Raw genomic sequence first — 19,627 nt, 5'->3', positions numbered from 1 at the left:
TGTGTATCTGAAATAGGATTAGCCACATTGCCATAAATGGAAATTAAATAATATAAAAGAACCCAGAGATGTAGGAGTGCTTTATTTTTTGTTTTACTTTGGTAGATGTTAAATTTGCAGATGATTACTGCAATATATATTTAAAAAAGATTTTTGCTTTTACCAGTAGCAGTTTATAAGTCTGGAGTAAAAAAAAAGTGCACAAGTAGGTCAAATGCATTAGTTAAATTCAGGTGGTTCATCAAAGATCCATACAACATAATCTGATATGATTTCCTAGTTTAAAGCACTATTTATGTATTTTTTATGATAAATAAGTGCTAAAAATGTTTTTGCTTGCGCGCTTTGCACGCTCACATGAATTATTTGTGCCCCAGGTGTCCCCCAGTACAGTATTAGGTCTGGTGTGACGTCATGGGTTGTGGAGCTCCTCACATCTGAACATTGTTTACAATCATGGCCACCAGCAGCGAGAGCGACTCGGACCGAGAAAGCGAGGATTTTTCCATTAATTTGAGCGAGGACGAAAGATTCGTGGATGAGGAATGTGAGAGTGAAGGACTGGGGGGGGGAAATAAAGACTATACAGCGGGAGCGATTCAGATGTTATTAAACAAATATACTAGGATAATTCTGGAAAAACCCTTATCTGCTTATTGTGTTACTAGTGTTTTAGTGAGATTATATGGTCGTACCTGTACAACCTGAAGGTCGGCCCCGTACCTTTCTTCAGCACCAGTCGACGGGTGGTGGCGATGCCCATCTCTGCCCTTCGAAAGGGACCCTCTTCAAAACAAGATCTTTCGAATTGATCGCTGCATAATACACTGTAATTTGTATGTGTGGTCCAATCCAACCGTGTTCGCTTGACCGCTCTGTTCCATAGTAATGCTTCACTGTCATCTTTCGGGACTGTGCACAATGAAACACCGGCTGTGTTTGTTTTGCTAAAGGCGGCCGCAATACACCTACAGCTTTCTTCTTTGACGTCTCCACTATTCATTGAACAAACTGCAAAAAATTCAGCAACACAAATGTCCAGAATACTGTGGAATTATGCGATGAAAAGAGACGACTTATAGCTGTGACGGTGCTGGAATAAAATGTCCTCTACAATGCATGACGTAACGCGCACGCATCATCATACCGTGACGTTTTAGCATGATACTTCCCCGCCAAATTTAAAATTGCAATTTAGTAAACTAAACCGGCCGTATTGGCATGTGTTGCAATGTTAATATTTCATCATTGATGTATAAACTATCAGACTGCGATGATCGGTAGTAGTGGGTTTCAGTAGGCCTGTAAGTGGCCAAAGCCACCAAATCCTGGTCTTTTTATTAATTCTTGTCGTCACAGTGCGTCAAACTTAAAGGATCAAAGATTGTTTATTTTGTCTATACATGCAAGACTAACGGAAATAAAAAGACTCCCCGTCGGGGAATCGAACCCCAGTCTTCCGCGTGACAGGCGGAGATACTGTCCACTATACTAACGAGGACATGATGAACTTTATGAATATGTAAATAGGACACATGTTTCTTTTAAACATATTTATAGTCTGTGTTTTTTCTTATAATTTTGCCTTACGAAATACAACTTAACAAATTATCTTTTATTATTTATTCTGTGTATGTAAGACGGTCAGAAAAGAACTCCCCGTCGGGGAATCGAACCACGGTCTTCCGCGTGACAGGCGGAGATACTGTCCTCTATACTAACGAGGACGTCGAAGCTACTGCGTCAAGTTAGTGATATCTTTGGTATCACCGCAAATCAGGGGTGTCAGACTCCAATACAGAGTGGGCCAAAATTTAAAACCGGACAAAGTCGCGGGCCGAGGTTGAACAAATGAACCTTTTAATAGGGACCCAAACAAGTTTTGCATTAAATATTGAACAAGCAAGGCTTATATAACTTTATGGTGACATGCACAATCGAGTTTCAAATAATAATAATAATCAAAAAATCTCAATGGCATATCCAAATTTAAATATAAATTGAATGCCTATTGTCGGTGGCAGGGTTGAGGTGGAAAGGGTTTGGTGAAAGCAAGGGTTGTATATTGTAGCTTCCAGGAATAGTTAGTGCTGCAAAGGATTCTGGGTATATTTTCTGTTGTGTTTATGTTGTGTTACGGTGCGGATTTTCTCCCGAAATGTGTTTGTCATTCTTGTTTGGTGTGGGTTCACACTGTGGCGCATATTTTTAACAGTGTTAAAGCTGTTTATACGGCCACCCTCAGTTTGACCTGTATGGCTGTTGACCATCGGGAGGGTTGGCAAGTAAGAGTATTAGCGGTGAATGCGGTGTTACAGCGGCTGGCCAGCTCTAATTGTAATTTGATATTGCCTCAAGGGCCAAATTAAATTACATGGCGGGCCATAATTTGGCCCGCGGGCCTGAGTTTGACACCCATGCCGTTTTTTTCTTATAATTTTGCCTCACGAAATACAACCTAACAAATGATTTTTTATTATTTATTCTGTGTATGTAAGACGGTCAGAATAGAACTCCCCGTCGGGGAATCGAACCCCGGTCTTCCGCGTGACAGGCGGAGATACTGTCCACTATACTAACGAGGATTTGATGACTTTTAAAAATATGTAAATAGGACACATGTTTCTTTTCAACATATTTTCGGTCTGTGTTTTTTCTTATAATTTTGCCTTAAGAATTACAATTTAATAAATAATCTTTTATTATTTATTCTGTGTATGTAAGACGGTCAGAAATGAACTCCCCGTCGGGGAATCGAACCCCGGTCTTCCACGTGACAGGCGGAGATACTGTCCACTATACTAACGAGGATTTGATGACTTTTAAGAATATGTAAATAGGACACATGTTTCTTTTCAACATATTTTTGGTCTGTGTTTTTTCTTATAATTTTGCCTTAAGAATTACAATTTAATAAATAATATTTTATTATTTATTCTGTGTATGTAAGACGGTCAGAAAAGAACTCCCCGTCGGGGAATCGTCCGTGTGACAGGCGGAGATACTGTCCACTATACTAACGAGGACGTGATGAAGTGTATGAACATGTAAATAGGAGACATGTTTCTTTTAAACATATTTATAGTCTGTGTTTTTTCTTATAATTTTGCCTTAAAAAATACAACTTAACAAATCATCTTTTATTATTTATTCTGTGTATGTAAGGCGTTCAGAAAAAAACTCCCCGTCGGGGAGTTAGGGTTAGGGTTATACTAACGAGGACATGATGAACTTTATGAATATGTAAATAGGACACATGTTTCTTTTAAACATATTTATAGTCTGTGTTTTTTCTTATTATTTTACCTTAAGAAATACAACTTAACAAATTATCTTTTATTAATTATTCTGTGTATGTAAGACGGCCAGAAAAGAACCCCCCGTCAGGGAATCGAACCCCGGTCTTCCGCGTGACAGGCGGAGATACTGTCCACCATACTAACGAGGATATGATTAAACCCATGGCTATGTAAATAGGACACATGTTTCTTTCAAACATGATTATAGTCTGTGTTTTTTCTTATAATTTTGCCGTAAGAAATACAACTTAACAAATCATCTTTTATTATTTATTCTGTGTATGTAAGACGGTCAGAAAAAAACTCTCCGTCAGGATACTGTCCACTATACTAACGAGGATATGATGAACCTCATGAATATGTAAATAGGACACATGTTTCTTTCAAACATATCTATAGTATGTGTTTTTTCTTATAATTTTTCCTTTAAAAATCCATCTTAACAAATTATCTTTTATTAATTATTCTGTTTATGTAAGACAGTCAGAAAAGAACTCCCCGTCAGGGAATCGAACCCCGGTCTTCCGCGTGACAGGCGGAGATACTGTCCACTATACTAACAAGGACATGATAAACTTTATGAATATGTAAATAGGACACATGTTTCTTTCAAAGTCTGTGTTTTTTCTTATAATTTTGCCTTAAGAAATACAACTTAATAAATGATCTTTTATTATTTATTCTGTGTATGTAAGACGGTCAGAAAAGAACTCCCCGTCGGGGAATCGTCCACGTGACAGGCGGAGATACTGTCCACTATACTAACGAGGACGGGATGAAGTGTATGAACATGTAAATAGGACACACGTTTCTTTTAAACATATTTATAGTCTGGGTTTTTTCTTATAATTTTGCCTTAAAAAATACAACTTAACAAATCATCTTTTATTATTTATTCTGTGTATGTAAGACGGTCAGAAAAAAATCCCCGTCAGGATACTGTTCACTATACTAACGAGGATATGATGAACCTCATGAATATGTAAATAGGGCACATGTTTCTTTCAAACATATCTATAGTATGTGTTTTTTCTTATAATTTTGCCTTAAAAAATCCAGCTTAACAAATTATCTTTTATTAATTATTCTGTTTATATAAGACGTTCAGAAAAGAACTCCCCGTCAGGGAATCGAACCCCGGTCTTCCGCGTGACAGGCGGAGATACTGTCCACTATACTAACGAGGATGTCGAGCCTTCCGTGTAAAATTAGTGATATTTTTGGTATCACCGCAAAACAGGGGTGTTAAACTCTAATACAAAGTGGGCCAAAATTTTAAACCGAACAAAGTCGCGGGCCGAGGTTGAACAAATGAACCTTTTAATAGGGACCCAAACAAGATTAGTCACATGTAATGTTTTCAATGTAGGTGTAGAAATAATGTATTTATATATTTATTTTGTATTTTATGTCATTCTCTTGTTTTGTTTGCATGGCTCAAAATAAACCATTCATTCATTCATTCATTCATTCATACATACATAAAATAGACAACAGCGCACATACTACTTAGTATGGTAATTGATTGCTACTGTATTCACTCCAGTAACAATGAGCACATGGCTAATTAATATGGTAATTTATTCACATGTGGATCAAGACTTCAGTTGAGAGAGAGAGAGAGAGAGAGAGAGAGAGGGAGAGGATGAGAACCACTGCGTGAGGTAGGTAACGTTAGCCAACAACAATTTGTTAACTATATTATTTTGATTTTGATTTGACTCAAACTGTAACTCCTAGATGGATATCAGAAAGTTATTCGCCCGCAGCAGAGAAGAAGCAGGAATGAGAGATGTAAGTGAAGTCCTAGCTAGCTAGGCAACATCATTGTCTTAAGTTGATGCTAAGTTAGCTAACTTTATTCCTTGTATCAAGACAAACATATTCATTTGCTGTACGAGCTGTCGGGGGAATTTCCAATGAACATGAAACATCATGTTGGTTATTGTCTGCTGGTTCTGCATCAATGATGATTTTGAGTCAGCATGTGTGAGTTGAGTGCTTCTCAAATGGTTTATCTTCAGGAAGAAAAACATTTTTCCATATCATCAAGTCGTGAGCCAAATGTTTAAATCATTCAAGTTTATTTCACAGAAAAATAGCACAGTAGACTTGTCTTGTTAATCGGTGTGACTTTGACTAAAATGATCTTGTTTTGTCACCAGAAAAATGGCTACAGCTAAAGCATCTGGTTTTGTTTCCAGAAAAATATTAACATTTCTGTATTTGTTTTCAGAATGATGGCTGAAAATATCGGGGTTTTTTTGCCCCATTTAGATTTTTTAAAAATATATTTCCATGTCTGTCCTGAGTCCTCCTCCAACTTGTTAGTCGGTTTGCCTTTTGCTAAAATACACACTAATAGTCACTAGAAAAATGGCTAAAAATATCTGGTTTTGTTGCCACAATTGTTTTTTTTTCTCCCTAAACTTTTTTTTTTCATGCAGACATCTGACTGCGACTCACTGAAAATGACACACAATCCACTTTTATGTCACGACCCAGCAGTTGGGAACCACTGCTCAACTGTATAACAGTTACTGTAACATTTCCATGTCTGTCCAGAGTGAAAAGGAGACGTTACAGTTTACTTCTCAGAAAATGATTCCCTGAACAGACACACAACAGTTGTTCATTTATTCTACTACTGTGGCTTTATTGTTTTGTGTATAATTTATAGTTTTGTGTATCTGAAATAGGATTAGCCACATTGCCATAAATGGAAATTAAATAATATAAAAAACCCAGAGATGTAGGGGTGCTTTATTTTTTGTTTTACTTTTGTAGATGTTATATTTGGAGATGATTACTGCAATATATATTTAAAAAAGATTTTTGCTTTTACCAGTAGCAGTTTATAAGTCTGGAGTAAAAAAAAAGTGCACAAGTAGGTCAAATGCATTAGTTAATTTCAGGTGGTTCATCAAAGATCCATACAACATAATCTGATATGTGTGGTCCAATCCAACCGTGTTCGCTTGACCGCTCTGTTCCATAGTAATGCTTCACTGTCATCTTTCGGGACTGTGCACAATGAAACACCGGCTGTGTTTGTTTTGCTAAAGGCGGCCGCAATACACCTACAGCTTTCTTCTTTGACGTCTCCACTATTCATTGAACAAACTGCAAAAAATTCAGCAACACAAATGTCCAGAATACTGTGGAATTATGCGATGAAAAGAGACGACTTATAGCTGTGACGGTGCTGGAATAAAATGTCCTCTACAATGCGTGACGTAACGCGCACGCATCATCATACCGTGACGTTTTAGCATGATACTTCCCCGCCAAATTTAAAATTGCAATTTAGTAAACTAAACCGGCCGTATTGGCATGTGTTGCAATGTTAATATTTCATCATTGATGTATAAACTATCAGACTGCGATGATCGGTAGTAGTGGGTTTCAGTAGGCCTGTAAGTGGCCAAAGCCACCAAATCCTGGTCTTTTTATTAATTCTTGTCGTCACAGTGCGTCAAACTTAAAGGATCAAAGATTGTTTATTTTGTCTATACATGCAAGACTAACGGAAATAAAAAGACTCCCCGTTGGGGAATCGAACCCCGGTCTTCCGCGTGACAGGCGGAGATACTGTCCACTATACTAACGAGCACATAATGAACTTTATGAATATGTAAACAGGACACATGTTTCTTTTAAACATATTTATAGTCTTTGTTTTTTCTTATAATTTTGCCTTACGAAATACAACTTAACAAATGATCTTTTATTATTTATTCTGTGTATGTAAGACGGTCAGATAAGAACTCCCCGTCGGGGAATCGAACCACGGTCTTCCGCGTGACAGGCGGAGATACTGTCCACTATACTAACGAGGACGTTGAAACTTTCGTGTAAAATTAGTGATATCTTTGGTATCACCGCAAATCAGGGGTGTCAAACTCCAATACAGAGTGGGCCAAAATTTAAAACCGAACAAAGTCGCGGGCCGAGGTTGAACAAATGAACCTTTTAATAGGGACCCAAACAAGTTTTGCATTAAATATTGAACAAGCAAGGCTTATGTAACTTTAGAGTGACATGCACAATCGAGTTTCAAATAATAATAACAATCAAAAAATATCTATGGCATATCCAAATTTAAATATAAATTGAATGCCTATTGTCGGCGGCGGGGTTGAGGTGGACAGGGTTTGGTGATAGCAAGGGTTGTATATTGTAGCTTCCAGGAAGCGTTAGTGCTGCAAGGGATTCTGGGTATTTTTTCTGTTGTGTTTATGTTGTGTTACGGTGCGGATTTTCTCCCGAAATGTGTTTGTCATTCTTGTTTGGTGTGGGTTCACACTGTGGCGCATATTTTTAACAGTGTTAAAGTTGTTTATACGGCCACCCTCAGTTTGACCTGTATGGCTGTTGACCATCGGGAGGGTTGGCAAGTAAGAGTATTAGCAGTGAATGCGGTGTTACAGCGGCTGGCCAGCTCTAATTCTAATTTGATATTGCCTCAAGGGCCAAATTAAATTACACGGCGGGCCAAATTTGGCCTGCGGGCCAGAGTTTGACACCCATGCCGTAAATGATACAATGATTCTCTTTCATGTTTGACCGTTAAAACATTGTACATGTTAGGCGGGCACTCTTACAACCCCCGGGAAAAATGATGGAATCAATCAGCAGACTTGTAGGATGTTCGTTGAGTTGTTTAATGTGGTTTAAATAAAAATATAATTCAAAGTTTTTGAGATATTTGTATTGTGTGTCCCTGCTTGATTCTTTTGATGATGGTGGGTCCAGGGGCGTCGCCAGACATATTTCACTGGGGCACGTGCCCCACTGTTGATCTGCAGTGCCCCAGTAAAACTTTCACCAATAAAAAAAAAAAGCTTCAGAGTTTTAAGTCTACAAACGATAATTATACAAATTTTGTATCCACTTGCAAAATTAAAAACATGGTTAGATATAAACAAATTATCCCTTAATTTAAAGAAAACAAAAGTTATGTTATTCGGCTATTCCAATCCAGGACCAGCAATAAATATAGATGGCGTGATTCTAGAAACGGTGTCAGAAATTAAATTCTTAGGAGTCACTATTGATAATAAATTAAGCTGGAAACCACACATAAGACATATACAAAGCAAAATCTCCAAAACCATCTCTATTATCAATAAATCCAAATTCTTCTTAAATTACACAGCTGTGCATTTATTATATTGTTCATTGGTCTTGCCATATCTAAATTACTGCATAGAAATCTGGGGCAACAACTACAAAACTTCACTACATCCCCTGGTTACACTCCAAAAACGTGCAATAAGAATTCTACACAAGGTGGGATATTGTGACCACACAAATATTTTATTTTTACAATCTAAATGATTAAAACTGCCTGCTCTAGTTGATTTTAATACAGCTCAATTACTATTTAAAGCAAACTTGCATGGCAGCTCCCTCCATCAGTGAGTGAATGTGTGTGTGAATGGGTAAATGTGGAAGTAGTGTCAAAGCGCTTTGAGTACCTTGAAGGTAGAAAAGCGCTATACAAGTACAACCCATAAAAAGGTTCTACTTGCCAATATTCAAATACATTTCAAACACAGAGAAGGAGTTCATAATCTAAGGGGGTGTAGTATCTTTACTATTCCAACAGTAAGAACTACCAGGAAAAGTTTGTGTGTCTGTGCGTGGAGTGAAACTTTGGAACGGATTGGATGTGGGGCTCAAGCAATGTCCAAATGTCCATCAGTTCAAAACAAGATACAAAAAAATGGTATGGGCAATGTATATGAATGTGAACATGGATGCCTAAGTGTTAAACTCCATCACTGGCTAATAATGATTATTATTATCATTATTATTGTTGTTGTTATTATCATCGTCATCATCATCTTCATTATTTTATATGTATTATTGTCATAATTTATTGTCATTGCTATTGCTATTGTTCATATTGTTATTATTATTGTTATCATTATCGTTATCATTATTGTTTAGTCATTGTTGATATTATCATTATTATTATTATTACTTCTATGACATCACCCAACTAGTTAAACTATATGAATTAGTATCATTAAGAGGAATACATTGAATTGTGTGTGTGTGTGTGTGTGTGTGTGTGTGTGTGTGTGTGTGTGTGTGTGTGTGTGTGTGTGTGTGTGTGTGTGTGTGTGTGTGTGTGTGTGTGTGTACAGACAATCCAATTTCGTTGTTCTTGCAATAATGACAATAAAACTCTATTCTATTCTATTCTATTCTATATGCAGTTTGAGTAATACTAATATTCTGCAAATGTAAAAACAAATATGAATTCTGACTAAAGAATTGGTGCCGATGGAAACTAAGAAAAGGGATTTGGGTACACTATCTGGAGTACAGGGCAGGCGAGTGGGGGATCTTATGTTCGTGGATAACTCCTCTGGCAGGGGGCTCCCCTCGTCTCTTTTAATGCACAGCATAGGACACATAGCAAGAGTGGTCCTCAGGTCCTGTTGATCAGGAGCAGTAGCTCCACAGTCACAGATCCACTTTTAACCACTAAAATCACAGTCAAAATGAAAGCTTGTTCCCATAGGCACCATAAACTGTTAATAATGTTTAGACAAAAGTGTATATTATATATACTATCATATATATATAGTATTTATATAGGTGTGTGTGTGTGTGTGTGTGTGTGTGTGTGTGTGTGTGTGTGTGTGTGTGTGTGTGTGTGATGGACATATGTGTATTTTGGGTATATGCATTTGTGTATGTATGTGATTATGAGTGTATGTGTATGTATGTATGTGTGTATATATATATATATATATATATATATATATATGTATATGTATCTATATGTATATATATATATAAATTGTATATATGTGTGTGTACATATGTATATATGTAAGTGTGTGTGAATTTAAATGTATTATATATAGATAATATATAGCATCCACGCAGCAACCACTGAACTGAATTATATTATATATATCATTGTATTATATATTGTATATATATATATTGTATATGTATAGGGGTGGGACCTAATAAGTTTACTTCTTCCCACTCCCTTTTGAGCCAATCTTGACATCTACAAAAGATTAGTCACATGTAATGTTTTCAATGTAGGTGTAAAAATAATGTATTTATATATTTATTTTGTATTTTATGTCATTCTCTTGTTTTGTTTGCATGGCTCAAAATAAACCATTCATTCATTCATTCATACATAACATAGACAACAGCGCATATACTACTTAGTATGGTAATTTATTGCTACTGTATTCACTCCATTAACAATGAGCACATGGCTAATTAATATGGTAATTTATTCACATGTGGATCGAGACTTCGGTTGAGAGAGAGAGAGAGAGAGAGAGAGAGAGAGAGAGCGAGAGAGAGACAGAGACAGAGAGGATGAGAACCACTGCGTGAGGTAGGTAACGTTAGCCAACAGCAATTTGTTAATTACATTATTTTGATTTTGATTTGACTCAAACTGTAACTCCTAGATGGATTTAAGAATGTTATTCGCCTGCAGCAGAGAAGCAGCAGGAATGAGAGATGTAAGTGAAGTCCTAGCTAGCTAGGCAACATCATTGTCTTAAGTTGATGCTAAGTTAGCTAACTTTATTCCTTGTATCAAGACAAACATATTCATTTGCTGTACGAGCTGTCGGGGGAATTTCCAATGAACATGAAACATCATGTTGGTTATTGTCTGCTGGTTCTGCATCAATGATGATTTTGAGTCAGCATGTGTGAGTTGAGTGCTTCTCAAATGGTTTATCTTCAGGAAGAAAAACATGTTTCCATATCATCAAGTCGTGAGCCAAATGTTTAAATCATTCAAGTTTATTTCACAGAAAAATAGCACAGCAGACTTGTCTTGTTAATCGGTGTGACTTTGACTAAAATAATCTTGTTTTGTCACCAGAAAAATGGCTACAGCTAAAGCATCTGGTTTTGTTTCCAGAAAAAATAATAACATTTCTGTATTTGTTTTCAGAAAACAAATACAGAAATGGCTGAAAATATTGGGTTTTGTTGCCCCATTTAGATTTAAAAAAAATATATTTCCATGTCTGTCCTGAGTCCTCCTCCAACTTGTTAGTCGGTTTGCCTTTTGCTAAAATACTCACTAATAGTCACTAGAAAAATGGCTAAAAATATCTGGTTTTGTTGCCACAATTGTTTTTTTTTCTCCCTAAACTTTTTTTTTTCATGCACACATGTGACTGTGACTCACTGAAAATGACACACAATCCCCTTTTATGTCACGACCCAGCAGTTGGGAACCACTGGTCAACTGTATAACAGTTACTGTAATATTTCCATGTCTGTCCAGAGTGATTGACCACTTTGCAAAAGTGAAAAGGAGACGTTACAGTTTACTTCTCAGAAAAGGATTCCCTGAACAGACACACAACAGTTGTTCATTTATTCTACTACTGTGGCTTTATTGTTTTGTGTATATTTTATAGTTTTGTGTATCTGAAATAGGATTAGCCACATTTCCATAAATGGAAATTAAATAATATAAAAGAACCCAGAGATGTAGGAGTGCTTTATTTTTTGTTTTACTTTTGTAGATGTTAAATTTGCAGATGATTACTGCAATATATATTTAAAAAAGATTTTTGCTTTTACCAGTAGCAGTTTATAAGTCTGGAGTAAAAAAAAAGTGCACAAGTAGGTCAAATGCATTAGTTAAATTCAGGTGGTTCATCAAAGATCCATACAACATAATCTGATATGATTTCCTAGTTTAAAGCACTATTTATGTATTTTTTATGATAAATAAGTGCTAAAAATGTTTTTGCTTGCGCGCTTTGCACGCTCACATGAATTATTTGTGCCCCAGGTGTCCCCCAGTACAGTATTAGGTCTAGTGACGCCCCTGGTGTGACGTCATGGGTTGTGGAGCTCCTCACCTCTGAACATTGGTTACAATCATGGCCACCAGCAGCGAGAGCGACTCGGACCGAGAAAGCGAGGATTTTTCCATTAATTTGAGCGAGGACGAAAGATTCGTGGATGAGGAATGTGAGAGTGAAGGACTGGGGGGGGGGAAAAAAGACTATACAGCGGGAGCGATTCAGATGTTATTAAACAAATATACTAGGATAATTCTGGAAAAACCCTTATCTGCTTATTGTGTTACTAGTGTTTTAGTGAGATTATATGGTCGTACCTGTACAACCTGAAGGTCGGCCCCGTACCTTTCTTCAGCACCAGTCGACGGGTGGTGGCGATGCCCATCTCTGCCCTTCGAAAGGGACCCTCTTCAAAACAAGATCTTTCGAATTGATCGCTGCATAATACACTGTAATTTGTATGTGTGGTCCAATCCAACCGTGTTCGCTTGACCGCTCTGTTCCATAGTAATGCTTCACTGTCATCTTTCGGGACTGTGCACAATGAAACACCGGCTGTGTTTGTTTTGCTAAAGGCGGCCGCAATACACCTACAGCTTTCTTCTTTGACGTCTCCACTATTCATTGAACAAACTGCAAAAAATTCAGCAACACAAATGTCCAGAATACTGTGGAATTATGCGATGAAAAGAGACGACTTATAGCTGTGACGGTGCTGGAATAAAATGTCCTCTACAATGCGTGACGTAACGCGCACGCATCATCATACCGTGACGTTTTAGCATGATACTTCCCCGCCAAATTTAAAATTGCAATTTAGTAAACTAAACCGGCCGTATTGGCATGTGTTGCAATGTTAATATTTCATCATTGATGTATAAACTATCAGACTGCGATGATCGGTAGTAGTGGGTTTCAGTAGGCCTGTAAGTGGCCAAAGCCACCAAATCCTGGTCTTTTTATTAATTCTTGTCGTCACAGTGCGTCAAACTTAAAGGATCAAAGATTGTTTATTTTGTCTATACATGCAAGACTAACGGAAATAAAAAGACTCCCCGTCGGGGAATCGAACCCCGGTCTTCCGCGTGACAGGCGGAGATACTGTCCACTATACTAACGAGGACATGATGAACTTTATGAATATGTAAATAGGACACATGTTTCTTTTAAACATATTTATAGTCTGTGTTTTTTCTTATAATTTTGCCTTACAAAATACAACTTAACAAATTATCTTTTATTATTTATTCTGTGTATGTAAGATGGTCAGAAAAGAACTCCCCGTCGGGGAATCGAACCACGGTCTTCCGCGTGACAGGCGGAGATACTGTCCTCTATACTAACGAGGACGTCGAAGCTACTGCGTCAAGTTAGTGATATCTTTGGTATCACCGCAAATCAGGGGTGTCAGACTCCAATACAGAGTGGGCCAAAATTTAAAACCGGACAAAGTCGCGGGCCGAGGTTGAACAAATGAACCTTTTAATAGGGACCCAAACAAGTTTTGCATTAAATATTGAACAAGCAAGGCTTATATAACTTTAGAGTGACATGCACAATCGAGTTTCAAATAATAATAATAATCAAAAAATATCAATGGCATATCCAAATTTAAATATAAATTGAATGCCTATTGTCGGTGGCAGGGTTGAGGTGGAAAGGGTTTGGTGAAAGCAAGGGTTGTATATTGTAGCTTCCAGGAATAGTTAGTGCTGCAAAGGATTCTGGGTATATTTTCTGTTGTGTTTATGTTGTGTTACGGTGCGGATTTTCTCCCGAAATGTGTTTGCCATTCTTGTTTGGTGTGGGTTCACACTGTGGCGCATATTTTTAACAGTGTTAAAGCTGTTTATACGGCCACCCTCAGTTTGACCTGTATGGCTGTTGACCATCGGGAGGGTTGGCAAGTAAGAGTATTAGCGGTGAATGCGGTGTTACAGCGGCTGGCCAGCTCTAATTCTAATTTGATATTGCCTCAAGGGCCAAATTAAATTACACGGCGGGCCATAATTTGGCCCGCGGGCCTGAGTTTGACACCCATGCCGTTTTTTTCTTATAATTTTGCCTCACGAAATACAACTTAACAAATGATCTTTTATTATTTATTCTGTGTATGTAAGACGGTCAGAATAGAACTCCCCGTCGGGGAATCGAACCCCGGTCTTCCGCGTGACAGGCGGAGATACTGTCCACTATACTAACGAGGATTTGATGACTTTTAAAAATATGTAAATAGGACACATGTTTCTTTTCAACATATTTTCGGTCTGTGTTTTTTCTTATAATTTTGCCTTAAGAATTACAATTTAATAAATAATATTTTATTATTTATTCTGTGTATGTAAGACGGTCAGAAAAGAACTCCCCGTCGGGGAATCGTCCGTGTGACAGGCGGAGATACTGTCCACTATACTAACGAGGACGTGATGAAGTGTATGAACATGTAAATAGGAGACATGTTTCTTTTAAACATATTTATAGTCTGTGTTTTTTCTTATAATTTTGCCTTAAAAAATACAACTTAACAAATCATATTTTATTATTTATTCTGTGTATGTAAGGCGTTCAGAAAAAAACTCCCCGTCGGGGAGTTAGGGTTAGGGTTATACTAACGAGGACATGATGAACTTTATGAATATGTAAATAGGACACATGTTTCTTTTAAACATATTTATAGTCTGTGTTTTTTCTTATTATTTTACCTTAAGAAATACAACTTAACAAATTATCTTTTATTAATTATTCTGTGTATGTAAGACGGCCAGAAAAGAACCCCCCGTCAGGGAATCGAACCCCGGTCTTCCGCGTGACAGGCGGAGATACTGCCCACTATACTAACGAGGATATGATTAAACCCATGGCTATGTAAATAGGACACATGTTTCTTTCAGACATAATTATAGTCTGTGTTTTTTCTTATAATTTTGCCGTAAGAAATACAACTTAACAAATCATCTTTTATTATTTATTCTGTGTATGTAAGACGGTCAGAAAAAAACTCTCCGTCAGGATACTGTCCACTATACTAACGAGGATATGATGAACCTCATGAATATGTAAATAGGACACATGTTTCTTTCAAACATATCTATAGTATGTGTTTTTTCTTATAATTTTTCCTTTAAAAATCCATCTTAACAAATTATCTTTTATTAATTATTCTGTTTATGTAAGACAGTCAGAAAAGAACTCCCCGTCAGGGAATCGAACCCCGGTCTTCCGCGTGACAGGCGGAGATACTGTCCACTATACTAACAAGGACATGATAAACTTTATGAATATGTAAATAGGACACATGTTTCTTTCAAAGTCTGTGTTTTTTCTTATAATTTTGCCTTAAGAAATACAACTTAATAAATGATCTTTTATTATTTATTCTGTGTATGTAAGACGGTCAGAAAAGAACTCCCCGTCGGGGAATCGTCCACGTGACAGGCGGAGATACTGTCCACTATACTAACGAGGACGGGATGAAGTGTATGAACATGTAAATAGGACACACGTTTCTTTTAAACATATTTATAGTCTGGGTTTTTTCTTATAATTTTGCCTTAAAAAATACAACTTAACAAATCATCTTTTATTATTTATTCTGTGTATGTAAGACGGTCAGAAAAAAATCCCCGTCAGGATACTGTTCACTATACTAACGAGGATATGATGAACCTCATGAATATGTAAATAGGGCACATGTTTCTTTCAAACATATCTATAGTATGTGTTTTTTCTTATAATTTTGCCTTAAAAAATCCAGCTTAACAAATTATCTTTTATTAATTATTCTGTTTATATAAGACGTTCAGAAAAGAACTCCCCGTCAGGGAATCGAACCCCGGTCTTCCGCGTGACAGGCGGAGATACTGTCCACTATACTAACGAGGATGTCGAGCCTTCCGTGTAAAATTAGTGATATTTTTGGTATCACCGCAAAACAGGGGTGTTAAACTCTAATACAAAGTGGGCCAAAATTTTAAACCGAACAAAGTCGCGGGCCGAGGTTGAACAAATGAACCTTTTAATAGGGACCCAAACAAGATTAGTCACATGTAATGTTTTCAATGTAGGTGTAGAAATAATGTATTTATATATTTATTTTGTATTTTATGTCATTCTCTTGTTTTGTTTGCATGGCTCAAAATAAACCATTCATTCATTCATTCATTCATTCATACATACATAAAATAGACAACAGCGCACATACTACTTAGTATGGTAATTGATTGCTACTGTATTCACTCCAGTAACAATGAGCACATGGCTAATTAATATGGTAATTTATTCACATGTGGATCAAGACTTCAGTTGAGAGAGAGAGAGAGAGAGAGAGAGAGAGAGAGAGAGAGGGAGAGGATGAGAACCACTGCGTGAGGTAGGTAACGTTAGCCAACAACAATTTGTTAACTATATTATTTTGATTTTGATTTGACTCAAACTGTAACTCCTAGATGGATATCAGAAAGTTATTCGCCCGCAGCAGAGAAGCAGCAGGAATGAGAGATGTAAGTGAAGTCCTAGCTAGCTAGGCAACATCATTGTCTTAAGTTGATGCTAAGTTAGCTAACTTTATTCCTTGTATCAAGACAAACATATTCATTTGCTGTACGAGCTGTCGGGGGAATTTCCAATGAACATGAAACATCATGTTGGTTATTGTCTGCTGGTTCTGCATCAATGATGATTTTGAGTCAGCATGTGTGAGTTGAGTGCTTCTCAAATGGTTTATCTTCAGGAAGAAAAACATTTTTCCATATCATCAAGTCGTGAGCCAAATGTTTAAATCATTCAAGTTTATTTCACAGAAAAATAGCACAGTAGACTTGTCTTGTTAATCGGTGTGACTTTGACTAAAATGATCTTGTTTTGTCACCAGAAAAATGGCTACAGCTAAAGCATCTGGTTTTGTTTCCAGAAAAATATTAACATTTCTGTATTTGTTTTCAGAATGATGGCTGAAAATATCGGGGTTTTTTTGCCCCATTTAGATTTTTTAAAAATATATTTCCATGTCTGTCCTGAGTCCTCCTCCAACTTGTTAGTCGGTTTGCCTTTTGCTAAAATACACACTAATAGTCACTAGAAAAATGGCTAAAAATATCTGGTTTTGTTGCCACAATTGTTTTTTTTTCTCCCTAAACTTTTTTTTTTCATGCAGACATCTGACTGCGACTCACTGAAAATGACACACAATCCACTTTTATGTCACGACCCAGCAGTTGGGAACCACTGCTCAACTGTATAACAGTTACTGTAACATTTCCATGTCTGTCCAGAGTGAAAAGGAGACGTTACAGTTTACTTCTCAGAAAATGATTCCCTGAACAGACACACAACAGTTGTTCATTTATTCTACTACTGTGGCTTTATTGTTTTGTGTATAATTTATAGTTTTGTGTATCTGAAATAGGATTAGCCACATTGCCATAAATGGAAATTAAATAATATAAAAAACCCAGAGATGTAGGGGTGCTTTATTTTTTGTTTTACTTTTGTAGATGTTATATTTGGAGATGATTACTGCAATATATATTTAAAAAAGATTTTTGCTTTTACCAGTAGCAGTTTATAAGTCTGGAGTAAAAAAAAAGTGCACAAGTAGGTCAAATGCATTAGTTAATTTCAGGTGGTTCATCAAAGATCCATACAACATAATCTGATATGTGTGGTCCAATCCAACCGTGTTCGCTTGACCGCTCTGTTCCATAGTAATGCTTCACTGTCATCTTTCGGGACTGTGCACAATGAAACACCGGCTGTGTTTGTTTTGCTAAAGGCGGCCGCAATACACCTACAGCTTTCTTCTTTGACGTCTCCACTATTCATTGAACAAACTGCAAAAAATTCAGCAACACAAATGTCCAGAATACTGTGGAATTATGCGATGAAAAGAGACGACTTATAGCTGTGACGGTGCTGGAATAAAATGTCCTCTACAATGCGTGACGTAACGCGCACGCATCATCATACCGTGACGTTTTAGCATGATACTTCCCCGCCAAATTTAAAATTGCAATTTAGTAAACTAAACCGGCCGTATTGGCATGTGTTGCAATGTTAATATTTCATCATTGATGTATAAACTATCAGACTGCGATGATCGGTAGTAGTGGGTTTCAGTAGGCCTGTAAGTGGCCAAAGCCACCAAATCCTGGTCTTTTTATTAATTCTTGTCGTCACAGTGCGTCAAACTTAAAGGATCAAAGATTGTTTATTTTGTCTATACATGCAAGACTAACGGAAATAAAAAGACTCCCCGTCGGGGAATCGAACCCCGGTCTTCCGCGTGACAGGCGGAGATACTGTCCACTATACTAACGAGCACATAATGAACTTTATGAATATGTAAACAGGACACATGTTTCTTTTAAACATATTTATAGTCTTTGTTTTTTCTTATAATTTTGCCTTACGAAATACAACTTAACAAATGATCTTTTATTATTTATTCTGTGTATGTAAGACGGTCAGATAAGAACTCCCCGTCGGGGAATCGAACCACGGTCTTCCGCGTGACAGGCGGAGATACTGTCCACTATACTAACGAGGACGTTGAAACTTTCGTGTAAAATTAGTGATATCTTTGGTATCACCGCAAATCAGGGGTGTCAAACTCCAATACAGAGTGGGCCAAAATTTAAAACCGAACAAAGTCGCGGGCCGAGGTTGAACAAATGAACCTTTTAATAGGGACCCAAACAAGTTTTGCATTAAATATTGAACAAGCAAGGCTTATGTAACTTTAGAGTGACATGCACAATCGAGTTTCAAATAATAATAACAATCAAAAAATATCTATGGCATATCCAAATTTAAATATAAATTGAATGCCTATTGTCGGCGGCGGGGTTGAGGTGGACAGGGTTTGGTGATAGCAAGGGTTGTATATTGTAGCTTCCAGGAAGCGTTAGTGCTGCAAGGGATTCTGGGTATTTTTTCTGTTGTGTTTATGTTGTGTTACGGTGCGGATTTTCTCCCGAAATGTGTTTGTCATTCTTGTTTGGTGTGGGTTCACACTGTGGCGCATATTTTTAACAGTGTTAAAGTTGTTTATACGGCCACCCTCAGTTTGACCTGTATGGCTGTTGACCATCGGGAGGGTTGGCAAGTAAGAGTATTAGCAGTGAATGCGGTGTTACAGCGGCTGGCCAGCTCTAATTCTAATTTGATATTGCCTCAAGGGCCAAATTAAATTACACGGCGGGCCAAATTTGGCCTGCGGGCCAGAGTTTGACACCCATGCCGTAAATGATACAATGATTCTCTTTCATGTTTGACCATTAAAACATTGTACATGTTAGGCGGGCACTCTTACAACCCCCGGGAAAAATGATGGAATCAATCAGCAGACTTGTAGGATGTTCGTTGAGTTGTTTAATGTGGTTTAAATAAAAATATAATTCAAAGTTTTTGAGATATTTGTATTGTGTGTCCCTGCTTGATTCTTTTGATGATGGTGGGTCCAGGGGCGTCGCCAGACATATTTCACTGGGGCACGTGCCCCACTGTTGA

General features: G+C 37.2%; 6 non-coding genes across 6 annotated transcripts; all 6 read right to left on the bottom strand.

Annotated features, from left to right (window-relative positions):
* Nucleotides 1-2,513: 2,513 nt before the first annotated feature.
* On the bottom strand, nt 2,514-2,585 carry trnad-guc (transfer RNA aspartic acid (anticodon GUC)). The gene has a single exon. It is a non-coding gene; the product is annotated as a tRNA-Asp (tRNA).
* Nucleotides 2,586-2,739: 154 nt separating this feature from the next.
* trnad-guc (transfer RNA aspartic acid (anticodon GUC)) lies at nt 2,740-2,811 on the bottom strand. The gene has a single exon. It is a non-coding gene; the product is annotated as a tRNA-Asp (tRNA).
* A 1,603-nt stretch (nt 2,812-4,414) lies between these two features.
* trnad-guc (transfer RNA aspartic acid (anticodon GUC)) lies at nt 4,415-4,486 on the bottom strand. The gene has a single exon. It is a non-coding gene; the product is annotated as a tRNA-Asp (tRNA).
* An 8,686-nt stretch (nt 4,487-13,172) lies between these two features.
* Nucleotides 13,173-13,244, bottom strand: trnad-guc (transfer RNA aspartic acid (anticodon GUC)). Its single transcript has one exon. It is a non-coding gene; the product is annotated as a tRNA-Asp (tRNA).
* A 1,012-nt stretch (nt 13,245-14,256) lies between these two features.
* trnad-guc (transfer RNA aspartic acid (anticodon GUC)) lies at nt 14,257-14,328 on the bottom strand. The gene has a single exon. It is a non-coding gene; the product is annotated as a tRNA-Asp (tRNA).
* A 1,603-nt stretch (nt 14,329-15,931) lies between these two features.
* trnad-guc (transfer RNA aspartic acid (anticodon GUC)) lies at nt 15,932-16,003 on the bottom strand. The gene has a single exon. It is a non-coding gene; the product is annotated as a tRNA-Asp (tRNA).
* Nucleotides 16,004-19,627: the final 3,624 nt, after the last annotated feature.

The sequence above is a fragment of the Nerophis ophidion genome, linkage group LG03, assembly GCF_033978795.1.
Source record: "Nerophis ophidion isolate RoL-2023_Sa linkage group LG03, RoL_Noph_v1.0, whole genome shotgun sequence".
Classification (NCBI taxonomy): domain Eukaryota; kingdom Metazoa; phylum Chordata; class Actinopteri; order Syngnathiformes; family Syngnathidae; genus Nerophis; species Nerophis ophidion.
The sequence above is the reverse complement of the archived record's forward strand: the minus strand, read 5'-3'. Positions and strand labels throughout refer to the sequence as shown.